At 52.4% G+C, this 13,098-nt stretch overlaps 1 long non-coding RNA gene and 1 pseudogene across 1 annotated transcript; one reads left to right on the plus strand and one right to left on the minus strand.

Moving 5' to 3' along the window:
* The first annotated feature begins 5,221 nt into the window (after window positions 1-5,221).
* Window positions 5,222-13,098, plus strand: part of LOC121585793 — a 64,460-nt pseudogene continuing 56,583 nt past the window's right edge.
* On the minus strand, window positions 10,123-10,628 carry LOC123493034. Its single transcript, XR_006661945.1, has 3 exons — window positions 10,452-10,628; window positions 10,246-10,371; window positions 10,123-10,165 (listed from the first exon to the last, which is right to left on the minus strand). It is a non-coding gene; the product is annotated as an uncharacterized LOC123493034 (long non-coding RNA).

Below are 13,098 nucleotides of genomic sequence, written 5' to 3' on the forward strand. Positions count from 1 at the left end.
GTTGTAATTCAAAAAGATACATGTTTGCTTCTGTGGCTAAAAAGTAGTGTCGTAAAGCATAGAACACCAGACTAGCCTGGCATGCAGTACCAGTCAAAAGTTTGGACACACCTACTCATTCCAGGGTTTTTCTTTTTTTAAAAAACTATTTTCTACATTGTAGAATAATAGTGAAGACATCAAAACTATGACATAACACATATGGAATCATGTAGTAACCAAAAAAGTGTTAAACAAATGAAAATATATTTATATTTGAGATTCTTCAAATAGCGACCCTTTGCCTTGACAGCTTTGCACACTCTTGGCATTCTCTCAACCAGCTTCATGAGGTAGTCACCTGGAATGCATTTCCAACAGTCTTGAAGGAGTTCCCACACATGCTGAGCACTTGTTGGCTGCTTTTCCATCACTCTGCGGTCCGACTCATCCCAAATCATCTCAATTGGGTTGAAGTCAGGGGATTGTGGAGGCCAGGTCATCTGATGCAGCACTCCATCACTTTTCTGCTTGGTAAAATAGCCCTTACACAGCCTGGGGGTGTGTTGGGTCATTGTCCTGTTGAAAAACAAATGATAGTCCCACTAAGCCCAAACCGGATGGGATGGTGTATCACTGCAGAATGCTGTGGTAGCCATGCTGGTTAAGTGTGCCTTGAATTCTAAATAAATCACAGCGTCACCAGCAAAGCACCCCCACACCATAACACCTCCTCCTCCTTGCTTTACGTTGGGAAATACACATGCGGAGATCATCCGTTCACACACACAGCATCTCACAAAGACACGGCAGTTGGAACCAACAATCTCCAATTTGGACTCCAGACCAAAGGACACATTTCCTCCAGTCTAATGTCCATTGCTCGTGTTTCTTGGCCCAAGCAAGTCTCTTCTTCTTATTGGTGTCCTTTAGTAGTGGTTTCTTTTCAGCAATTCACCCATAAAGGCCTGATTCATACAGTCTCCTCTGAACAGTTGATGTTGTACTTGATCTCTGTGAAGCATTTATTTGGGCTGCAATTTCTGAGGCTGGTAACTCTAATGAACTTATCCTCTGCAGCAGAGGTAACTCTGGGTCTTCCATTCCTGTGGCGGTCCTCATGAGAGCCAGTTTCATCATAACGCTTGATGGTTTTTGCGACTGCACTTGAAGAAAGTTCTTGAAATGTTCCGTATTGACTGACCTTCATGTCTTAAAGTAATGATGGACTGCTGTTTCTCTTTGCTTATTTGAGCTGTTCTTGCCATAATATTGACTTGGTCTTTTACCAAATAGGGCTATCTTCTGTATACCCCCCCTACCTTGTCACAACACAACTGATTTGGCTCAAACGCATTAAGAAGGAAATAAATTCCATAAATTAACTTTTAAGAAGGCACACCTGTTAATTGAAATGCATTCCAGGTGACTACCTCATGAAGCTGGTTGAGAGTATGCCAAGAGTGTGCAAAGCTGTCATCAAGGCAAATTGGAAGAATCTCAAATATAAAATATATGTTGATTTGTTTAACACTTTTTTGGTTACTACATGATTCCATATGTGTTATTTCATAGTTTTGATGTCTTCGATATTATTCTACAATGTAAAAATAAATAAAAACCCTTGAATGAGTAGGTTTGTCCAAACTGTTGACTGGTAGTGTATACAGCTAGCATTTGTAAACAGGCATATAACACCGGATACGCAAGTTTAAAACGTTGTCGATAGCTAGAGTCAAAAAGAGTTCCTGGGCCCCTCTTGCTTGGTTAGCTACTCTGGCTCCCCAAGCCCCCTAGTGGACACAAGGCGGACTTCCTCTCTGGGTGGAACGCAACAAAAATACAGACTCCACCTACGCGCTCGCACGCACGTAGATCAACGGAGTGGAGCTTGTAGCCGCCTTTAGTTTAAAAGAGTCAATGCAGATGGTCCGGGTAGCTGTTGGTTAACTATTTAACTAACAATTTAGCAGTCTTATGGCTTGGGGGGTAGAAGCTGTTCAGGGTTGCTGCATCGGTACTGCTTGCCGTGCGGTAGCAGAGAGAACAGTCTATGACTTAGGTGGCTGGTGTCTTTGACAATTTTTAGGGCCTTCTGACATCGCCTGGTATAGAGGTCCTGGATGGCAGGATGTACTGGGCCGTACGCACTACCCTCTGTAGCGCCTTGCGGTCGGATGCCAAGCAGTTGCCATACCAAGCGGTGATGCAGCCAGTCAAGATGCTCTCAATGGTGCAGCTGTATAACGTCTTGAGGATCTGAGAGCCCATGCAGAATCTTTTCAGCCTCCTGAGGGGGAAGAGGCGTCGTTGTGCCCTCTTCATGACTGTGTTGGTGTGTGTGGACCATGATAGATCCTTAGTCATGTGGACACTGATTCACTTGAAGCTCTCAACCTGCTCCTCTACAGCCCCGTCGATGTGAATGGGGGCGTGCACGTCCCTCCGTTTCCTGTAGTCCCACGATCAGCTCCTTTGTCTTGCTGACATTGAGGGAGAGGTTGTAGTCCTGGCATCACACTGCCAGGTCACTGACCTCCCTGTAGGCTGTCTCATCGTCAGTGATCAGGCCTATCACCGTCCTGTCGTCTGCAAACTTAATGATGGATTTGGAGTCGTGTGGCCACGCAGTCGTCGGTGAACAGGGAGCACAGGAGGAGGGACTAAGCACGCACCCCTGAGGGGCCCCTGCGATGAGGGTCAGCGTGGCGGACGCGTTGTCTACGCTCACCACCTGAGTGTGGCCCGGCAGGAAGTCCAGGATCCAGTTGCAGAGGGAGGGGTTTAATCCCAGTGTGCTTAGCTTCAAATATGAGAGATTACTTCTTCCTCTGACAAGCGGTTTCAACTCGCTGTTTGCGTTTTGAGGTTAGGCCCTACTGAATCGGTCATGTGGACACCGAAATACATTGAGACATTATTTCACTGTAATAGAGGAGAAGTTAACCTTTTCTAACGATGCCCTTTTTATGTCTCAACTCCTCAGTTGCGCGCAGAGCAGACACTACTAAAACAGGAGTATCAATGAACATTGATTCTGGAAAATGTATGCACAGTTTGTCGCGCGTGGCATTGCTGTACCACGTACCGCTAGCAGCATTTTAGCCAAAGACTGTTATACCAGCTGTCTAGTCTGTGTTTTTATAAATGTGCAGTAAGCATAAAACACAATTATACAAGGAACTGGCAACTCATTCTCATTCTGAGAAATAAGTCAGGACACTTGATTTCAACACCTAAACAAAGTGGACACTGAACAGGCCAACATGCTGTTCAAACAGTTGGAGACGAACAGGAGGGTGTGTACATAACAATTCAACTGTTCTGCCTTGTTAGCTAGCAAATAGATCCAAGTTGGCTAAACTTGAAATATAAAGATTAGCTGGCTTCTCACTAGCACGTGGGCTTGTGCTTGAGAGAATGTTTATGAGACCTGTGTTCATTTTCTATAATGCTACAAGAAGTTAGTCATTATTAGTGAATGTGCACTATGCATGGATGGTTCTGGAAAAAAATAAAAAATAAAGGGCATTTTCATAGATCAGTGACTATTACCAAAAAAGCAGGTTAAACTATTTTGATAAAATAATGAAATGATTAGTGGGTCTTATGCTTGTGGGAAGCTTATCTTTATTAGATTAGTAACATGAATTCATTAGATTATTGCTGACTGTTTTGAAATGCATTGTATTTGACTTTTTAATTTGACAACAAAGCTTATTTAGAGAAACATTTAGATATGATTTTTAGGCTCTATCGCCCAGCTCTAATCTCAACCCAGTTGAACACTTATGATTCTGTAGTAGGACTGCTCGTCTGGTATGAGTTTCTCCATATGAGTAGGACTGCTCGTCTGGTATGAGTTTCTCCATATGAGTAGGACTGCTCGTCTAGTATGAGTTTCTCCATATGAGTAGGACTGCTCGTCTGGTATGAGTTTCTCCATATGAGTAGGACTGCTCGTCTGGTATGAGTTTCTCCATATGAGTAGGACTGCTCGTCTGGTATGAGTTTCTCCATATGAGTAGGACTGCTCGTCTAGTATGAGTTTCTCCATATGAGTAGGACTGCTCGTCTGGTATGAGTTTCTCCATATGAGTAGGACTGCTCGTCTAGTATGAGTTTCTCCATATGAGTAGGACTGCTCGTCTGGTATGAGTTTCTCCATATGAGTAGGACTGCTCGTCTGGTATGAGTTTCTCCATATGAGTAGGACTGCTCGTCTGGTATGAGTTTCTCCATATGAGTAGGACTGCTCGTCTGGTATGAGTTTCTCCATATGAGTAGGACTGCTCGTCTGGTATGAGTTTCTCCATATGAGTAGGACTGCTCGTCTGGTATGAGTTTCTCCATATGAGTAGGACTGCTCGTCTTGTATGAGTTTCTCCATATGAGTAGGACTGCTCGTCTGGTATGAGTTTCTCCATATGAGTAGGACTGCTCGTCTGGTATGAGTTTCTCCATATGAGTAGGACTGCTCGTCTGGTATGAGTTTCTCCATATGAGTAGGACTGCTCGTCTGGTATGAGTTTCTCCATATGAGTAGGACTGCTCGTCTGGTATGAGTTTCTCCATATGAGTAGGACTGCTCGTCTGGTATGAGTTTCTCCATATGAGTAGGACTGCTCGTCTGGTATGAGTTTCTCCATATGAGTAGGACTGCTCGTCTGGTATGAGTTTCTCCATATGAGTAGGACTGCTCGTCTGGTATGAGTTTCTCCATATGAGTAGGAGCGCTGATCCTTTATGCTAGAATAGTACTCCTACTCTCGAGTGGCTTTATTATTACGGGCCTCGTGCTGCATTCAGCAGGGCTTAATGATGTGGAATGTGCAGTCAGCAATATATTATGTAGGACAAACAAGATTCTCTGACATGTAGAAGAAGGAATGAGATCAGGTCTATTCATTACATTTCTATTTACAACGTTTTCCTGTTGAACATATCCAGGAAACTGATGTACCGAGTGATTTTTATTAGATCACAACATTCTTCCACATGCGGAGGCTATTTTCTCTACTGATATAATGTATTTCATGACTTTCCATTCGGTATTTTCTTTGGATGAGAAGGAGCCTAAAGTGTGTTGTTTGTGGATGATCATTAGCTAACAACAATAACACTGTGCTTTGTTTGTGTGAGCAAACCAGGGCCCAGCCTAGCAGACTGGTTATGGCTGTACCAGGGCCCAGCCTATCAGACTGGTTATGGCTGTACCAGGGCCCAGCCTAGCAGACTGGTTATGGCTGTAACTCGGGTTACTGTGTAGTACAACCTGCTACCTACAGTATGAAGTAATGTAGCAGAATCTGTCATCACAGCAGGAGAATTAAGACATTCTTCTGACTGGGGGATATTTTTGTGATTGAATGAGGTATTATTGAAGTTGCCCTTGTGCCCATGTAACTGTAGTTACCTGGCAGCTTAATGCAGACTGACTGTGTGTCCCCGTATTGCAGGCCCAGGTCCAGTTCTCTCCAGGATATCAGCGAGCACCTCTGAGGCGGATGTTCTCTGTCCTGCTCCACCTCTTCCCCCCCCCCGGACCTGATTCTCAGTACGAGAGAATTGGAGGTCAAACAGGGACTTCGTAAGGATGGTTATGTTACGTGCATATATATTTTTCATTCCAGCTCTTGGTCATACAAAATCAAAGATCGCAACTCTATTGTATTGAAACGGTCAAACCTGCGTTTTGTTGATGGTGGTGGAAAAAGCTGTCAAAGAGCTGATTCATATGAGAGCGTGTGAGAGCCTGCATTCATAATTGTTTGAAGGCGTTGAGTCATGTGATTTGACACTGATCATGTTTTCTTTGTTATGTTGTTATGTTGGGCGGCAGGTAGCTTAGTGGTTAAGAGCGTTGTGCCAGTAACCGAAAGGTTGCTGGTTCTAATCCCCGAGCCGACTAGGTGGAAAAATCTGCCGATGTGCCCTTGAGCAAGGCACTTAACCCTAATTGCTCCTGTAAGTCGCTCTGGATAAGAGCGTCTGCTAAATGACTAAACATTTTTTAAAAAATGTAAAATGTTGTAGTTTTCTCCAGACCCTGATCCACCTCCTGAAGGGGAACATCGGTACAGGGCTGCTAGGCCTACCTCTGGCTGTCCGGAACAGGGCTGCTAGGCCTACCTCTGGCTGTCAGGAACAGGGCTGCTTGGCCTACCTCTGGCTGTCCGGAACAGGGCTGCTAGGCCTACCTCTGGCTGTCCGGAACAGGGCTGCTTGGCCTACCTCTGGCTGTCCGGAACAGGGCTGCTAGGCCTACCTCTGGCTGTCCGGAACAGGGCTGCTAGGCCTACCTCTGGCTGTCCGGAACAGGGCTGCTTGGCCTACCTCTGGCTGTCCGGAACAGGGCTGCTAGGCCTACCTCTGGCTGTCCGGAACAGGGCTGCTTGGCCTACCTCTGGCTGTCAGGAACAGGGCTGCTAGGCCTACCTCTGGCTGTCCGGAACAGGGCTGCTTGGCCTACCTCTGGCTGTCAGGAACAGGGCTGCTAGGCCTACCTCTGGCTGTCAGGAACAGGGCTGCTAGGCCTACCTCTGGCTGTCAGGAACAGGGCTGCTAGGCCTACCTCTGGCTGTCAGGAACAGGGCTGCTAGGCCTACCTCTGGCTGTCAGGAACAGGGCTGCTAGGCCTACCTCTGGCTGTCAGGAACAGGGCTGCTAGGCCTACCTCTGGCTGTCCGGAACAGGGCTGCTAGGCCTACCTCTGGCTGTCAGGAACAGGGCTGCTAGGCCTACCTCTGGCTGTCAGGAACAGGGCTGCTAGGCCTACCTCTGGCTGTCAGGAACAGGGCTGCTTGGCCTACCTCTGGCTGTCAGGAACAGGGCTGCTTGGCCTACCTCTGGCTGTCCGGAACAGGGCTGCTAGGCCTACCTCTGGCTGTCCGGAACAGGGCTGCTTGGCCTACCTCTGGCTGTCAGGAACAGGGCTGCTAGGCCTACCTCTGGCTGTCAGGAACAGGGCTGCTAGGCCTACCTCTGGCTGTCAGGAACAGGGCTGCTAGGCCTACCTCTGGCTGTCAGGAACAGGGCTGCTAGGCCTACCTCTGGCTGTCAGGAACAGGGCTGCTAGGCCTACCTCTGGCTGTCAGGAACAGGGCTGCTAGGCCTACCTCTGGCTGTCAGGAACAGGGCTGCTAGGCCTACCTCTGGCTGTCAGGAACAGGGCTGCTAGGCCTACCTCTGGCTGTCCGGAACAGGGCTGCTAGGCCTACCTCTGGCTGTCCGGAACAGGGCTGCTAGGCCTACCTCTGGCTGTCAGGAACAGGGCTGCTAGGCCTACCTCTGGCTGTCAGGAACAGGGCTGCTTGGCCTACCTCTGGCTGTCAGGAACAGGGCTGCTTGGCCTACCTCTGGCTGTCCGGAACAGGGCTGCTAGGCCTACCTCTGGCTGTCAGGAACAGGGCTGCTTGGCCTACCTCTGGCTGTCAGGAACAGGGCTGCTTGGCCTACCTCTGGCTGTCCGGAACAGGGCTGCTAGGCCTACCTCTGGCTGTCAGGAACAGGGCTGCTAGGCCTACCTCTGGCTGTCAGGAACAGGGCTGCTAGGCCTACCTCTGGCTGTCAGGAACAGGGCTGCTTGGCCTACCTCTGGCTGTCAGGAACAGGGCTGCTTGGCCTACCTCTGGCTGTCAGGAACAGGGCTGCTAGGCCTACCTCTGGCTGTCCGGAACAGGGCTGCTTGGCCTACCTCTGGCTGTCAGGAACAGGGCTGCTAGGCCTACCTCTGGCTGTCAGGAACAGGGCTGCTAGGCCTACCTCTGGCTGTCAGGAACAGGGCTGCTAGGCCTACCTCTGGCTGTCAGGAACAGGGCTGCTAGGCCTACCTCTGGCTGTCAGGAACAGGGCTGCTAGGCCTACCTCTGGCTGTCAGGAACAGGGCTGCTTGGCCTACCTCTGGCTGTCAGGAACAGGGCTGCTAGGCCTACCTCTGGCTGTCAGGAACAGGGCTGCTAGGCCTACCTCTGGCTGTCCGGAACAGGGCTGCTAGGCCTACCTCTGGCTGTCAGGAACAGGGCTGCTAGGCCTACCTCTGGCTGTCAGGAACAGGGCTGCTAGGCATACCTCTGGCTGTCAGGAACAGGGCTGCTTGGCCTACCTCTGGCTGTCAGGAACAGGGCTGCTTGGCCTACCTCTGGCTGTCCGGAACAGGGCTGCTAGGCCTACCTCTGGCTGTCAGGAACAGGGCTGCTTGGCCTACCTCTGGCTGTCAGGAACAGGGCTGCTTGGCCTACCTCTGGCTGTCCGGAACAGGGCTGCTAGGCCTACCTCTGGCTGTCAGGAACAGGGCTGCTAGGCCTACCTCTGGCTGTCAGGAACAGGGCTGCTTGGGCTACCTCTGGCTGTCAGGAACAGGGCTGCTTGGCCTACCTCTGGCTGTCCGGAACAGGGCTGCTAGGCCTACCTCTGGCTGTCAGGAACAGGGCTGCTTGGCCTACCTCTGGCTGTCAGGAACAGGGCTGCTAGGCCTACCTCTGGCTGTCAGGAACAGGGCTGCTTGGCCTACCTCTGGCTGTCCGGAACAGGGCTGCTAGGCCTACCTCTGGCTGTCAGGAACAGGGCTGCTAGGCCTACCTCTGGCTGTCAGGAACAGGGCTGCTAGGCCTACCTCTGGCTGTCCGGAACAGGGCTGCTAGGCCTACCTCTGGCTGTCCGGAACAGGGCTGCTAGGCCTACCTCTGGCTGTCAGGAACAGGGCTGCTAGGCCTACCTCTGGCTGTCAGGAACAGGGCTGCTTGGCCTACCTCTGGCTGTCAGGAACAGGGCTGCTAGGCCTACCTCTGGCTGTCAGGAACAGGGCTGCTTGGCCTACCTCTGGCTGTCAGGAACAGGGCTGCTTGGCCTACCTCTGGCTGTCAGGAACAGGGCTGCTAGGCCTACCTCTGGCTGTCAGGAACGCAGGCCTTGTGGTAAGGGTTAGGGTTAGGAGGGGAACATCTGAACAGGGCTGCTAGGCCTACCTCTGGCTGTCAGGAACGCAGGCCTTGTGGTAAGGGTTAGGGTTAGGAGGGGAACATTGGTACCTCTGGCTGTCAGGAACGCAGGCCTGGTGGTAAGGGTTAGGGTTAGGGTTAGGAGGGGAACATCGGTACCTCTGGCTGTCCGGAACGCAGGCCTGGTGGTAAGGGTTAGGGTTAGGGTTAGGAGGGGAACATCGGTACCTCTGGCTGTCCGGAACGCAGGCCTGGTGGTAAGGGTTAGGGTTAGGGTTAGGAGGGGAACATCGGTACCTCTGGCTGTCCGGAACGCAGGCCTGGTGGTAAGGGTTAGGGTTAGGAGGGGAACATCGGTACCTCTGGCTGTCCGGAACGCAGGCCTGGTGGTAAGGGTTAGGGTTAGGAGGGGAACATCGGTACCTCTGGCTGTCCGGCACGCAGGCCTTGTTGTAAGGGTTAGGGTTAGGAGGGGAACATCGGTACCTCTGGCTGTCCGGAACGCAGGCCTTGTGGTAAGGGTTAGGGTTAGGAGTGGAACATCGGTACCTCTGGCTGTCCGGAACGCAGGCCTGGTGGTAAGGGTTAGGGTTAGGAGGGGAACATCGGTACCTCTGGCTGTCCGGAACGCAGGCCTTGTGGTAAGGGTTAGGGTTAGGAGGGGAACATCGGAACAGGGCTGCTTGGCCTACCTCTGGCTGTCAGGAACGCAGACCTGGTGGTAAGGGTTAGGGTTAGGAGGGGAACATCGGTACCTCTGGCTGTCAGGAACGCAGGCCTGGTGGTAAGGGTTAGGGTTAGGAGGGGAACATCTGAACAGGGCTGCTTGGCCTACCTCTGGCTGTCCGGAACGCAGGCCTGGTGGTAAGGGTTAGGGTTAGGAGGGGAACATCGGAACAGGGCTGCTTGGCCTACCTCTGGCTGTCAGGAACGCAGGCCTTGTGGTAAGGGTTAGGGTTAGGAGGGGAACATCTGAACAGGGCTGCTTGGCCTACCTCTGGCTGTCAGGAACGCAGGCCTTGTGGTAAGGGTTAGGGTTAGGAGGGGAACATCGGTACCTCTGGCTGTCAGGAACGCAGGCCTTGTGGTAAGTGTTAGGGTTAGGAGGGGAACATCGGTACCTCTGGCTGTCAGGAACGCAGGCCTTGTGGTAAGGGTTAGGGTTAGGAGGGGAACATCGGTACCTCTGGCTGTCAGGAACGCAGGCCTTGTGGTAAGGGTTAGGGTTAGGAGGGGAACATCGGTACCTCTGGCTGTCAGGAACGCAGGCCTGGTGGTAAGGGTTAGGGTTAGGAGGGGAACATCGGAACAGGGCTGCTTGGCCTACCTCTGGCTGTCCGGAACGCAGGCCTTGTGGTAAGGGTTAGGGTTAGGAGGGGAACATCGGTACCTCTGGCTGTCAGGAACGCAGGCCTTGTGGTAAGGGTTAGGGTTAGGAGGGGAACATCGGTACCTCTAGCTGTCAGGAACGCAGGCCTTGTGGTAAGGGTTAGGGTTAGGAGGGGAACATCGGAACAGGGCTGCTTGGCCTACCTCTGGCTGTCAGGAACGCAGGCCTTGTGGTAAGGGTTAGGGTTAGGAGGGGAACATCTGAACAGGGCTGCTTGGCCTACCTCTGGCTGTCAGGAACGCAGGCCTTGTGGTAAGGGTTAGGGTTAGGAGGGGAACATCGGTACCTCTGGCTGTCAGGAACGCAGGCCTTGTGGTAAGGGTTAGGGTTAGGAGGGGGAACATCGGTACCTCTGGCTGTCAGGAACGCAGGCCTTGTGGTAAGGGTTAGGGTTAGGAGGGGAACATCGGTACCTCTGGCTGTCAGGAACGCAGGCCTTGTGGTAAGGGTTAGGGTTAGGAGGGGAACATCGGTACCTCTGGCTGTCAGGAACGCAGGCCTGGTGGTAAGGGTTAGGGTTAGGAGGGGAACATCGGTACCTCTGGCTGTCCGGAACGCAGGCCTTGTGGTAAGGGTTAGGGTTAGGAGGGGGAACATCGGTACCTCTGGCTGTCAGGAACGCAGGCCTTGTGGTAAGGGTTAGGGTTAGGAGGGGAACATCGGTACCTCTGGCTGTCAGGAACGCAGGCCTTGTGGTAAGGGTTAGGGTTAGGAGGGGAACATCGGTACCTCTGTCTGTCAGGAACGCAGGCCTTGTGGTAAGGGTTAGGGTTAGGAGGGGAACATCGGTACCTCTGGCTGTCAGGAACGCAGGCCTTGTGGTAAGGGTTAGGGTTAGGGAGGGGAACATCGGTACCTCTGGCTGTCAGGAACGCAGGCCTTGTGGTAAGGGTTAGGGTTAGGAGTGGAACATCGGTACCTCTGGCTGTCCGAACGCAGGCCTTGTGGTAAGGGTTAGGGTTAGGAGGGGAACATCGGTACCTCTGGCTGTCAGGAACGCGAGGCCTTGTAGTAAGGGTTAGGGTTAGGAGGGGAACATCGGTACCTCTGGCTGTCCGGAACGCATGCCTTGTGGTAAGGGTTAGGGTTAGGAGGGGAACATCGGTACCTCTAGCTGTCAGGAACGCAGGCCTTGTGGTAAGGGTTAGGGTTAGGAAGGGAACATCTGAACAGGGCTGCTTGGCCTACCTCTGGCTGTCCGGAACGCAGGCCTTGTGGTAAGGGTTAGGGTTAGGAGGGGAACATCGGTACCTCTGGCTGTCAGGAACGCAGGCCTTGTGGTAAGGGTTAGGGTTAGGAGGGGAACATCGGTACCTCTGGCTGTCAGGAACGCAGGCCTTGTGGTAAGGGTTAGGGTTAGGAGGGGAACATCGGTACCTCTGGCTGTCAGGAACGCAGGCCTTGTGGTAAGGGTTAGGGTTAGGAGGGGAACATCGGTACCTCTGGCTGTCCGGAACGCAGGCCTTGTGGTAAGGGTTAGGAGGGGAACATCGGAACAGGGCTGCTAGGCCTACCTCTGGCTGTCAGGAACGCAGGCCTTGTGGTAAGGGTTAGGGTTAGGAGGGGAACATCGGTACCTCTGGCTGTCAGGAACGCAGGCCTTGTGGTAAGGGTTAGGGGTTAGGGTTAGGAGGGGAACATCGGTACCTCTGGCTGTCAGGAACGCAGGCCTTGTGGTAAGGGTTAGGGTTAGGAGGGGAACATCTGAACAGGGCTGCTTGGCCTACCTCTGGCTGTCCGGAACGCAGGCCTTGTGGTAAGGGTTAGGGTTAGGAGGGGAACATCGGTACCTCTGGCTGTCCGGAACGCAGGCCTTGTGGTAAGGGTTAGGGTTAGGAGGGGAACATCGGTACCTCTGGCTGTCAGGAACGCAGGCCTGGTGGTAAGGGTTAGGGTTAGGAGGGGAACATCGGTACCTCTGGCTGTCCGGAACGCAGGCCTTGTGGTAAGGGTTAGGGTTAGGAGGGGAACATCGGTACCTCTGGCTGTCAGGAACGCAGGCCTTGTGGTAAGGGTTAGGGTTAGGAGGGGAACATCGGTACCTCTGGCTGTCAGGAACGCAGGCCTTGTGGTAAGGGTTAGGGTTAGGAGGGGAACATCGGTACCTCTGGCTGTCAGGAACGCAGGCCTTGTGGTAAGGGTTAGGGTTAGGAGGGGAACATCGGTACCTCTGGCTGTCAGGAACGCAGGCCTTGTGGTAAGGGTTAGGGTTAGGAGGGGAACATCGGTACCTCTGGCTGTCAGGAACGCAGGCCTTGTGGTAAGGGTTAGGGTTAGGAGTGGAACATCGGTACCTCTGGCTGTCCGGAACGCAGGCCTTGTGGTAAGGGTTAGGGTTAGGAGGGGAACATCGGTACCTCTGGCTGTCAGGAACGCAGGCCTTGTAGTAAGGGTTAGGGTTAGGAGGGGAACATCGGTACCTCTGGCTGTCCGGAACGCATGCCTTGTGGTAAGGGTTAGGGTTAGGAGGGGAACATTGGTACCTCTAGCTGTCAGGAACGCAGGCCTTGTGGTAAGGGTTAGGGTTAGGAAGGGAACATCTGAACAGGGCTGCTTGGCCTACCTCTGGCTGTCCGGAACGCAGGCCTTGTGGTAAGGGTTAGGGTTAGGAGGGGAACATCGGTACCTCTGGCTGTCAGGAACGCAGGCCTTTTGGTAAGGGTTAGGGTTAGGAGGGGAACATCGGTACCTCTGGCTGTCAGGAACGCAGGCCTTGTGGTAAGGGTTAGGGTTAGGAGGGGAACATCGGTACCTCTGGCTGTCAGGAACGCAGGCCTTGTGGTAAGGGTT

Source organism: Coregonus clupeaformis, chromosome 2, assembly GCF_020615455.1.
Source record: "Coregonus clupeaformis isolate EN_2021a chromosome 2, ASM2061545v1, whole genome shotgun sequence".
In the NCBI taxonomy this organism is placed as follows: domain Eukaryota; kingdom Metazoa; phylum Chordata; class Actinopteri; order Salmoniformes; family Salmonidae; genus Coregonus; species Coregonus clupeaformis.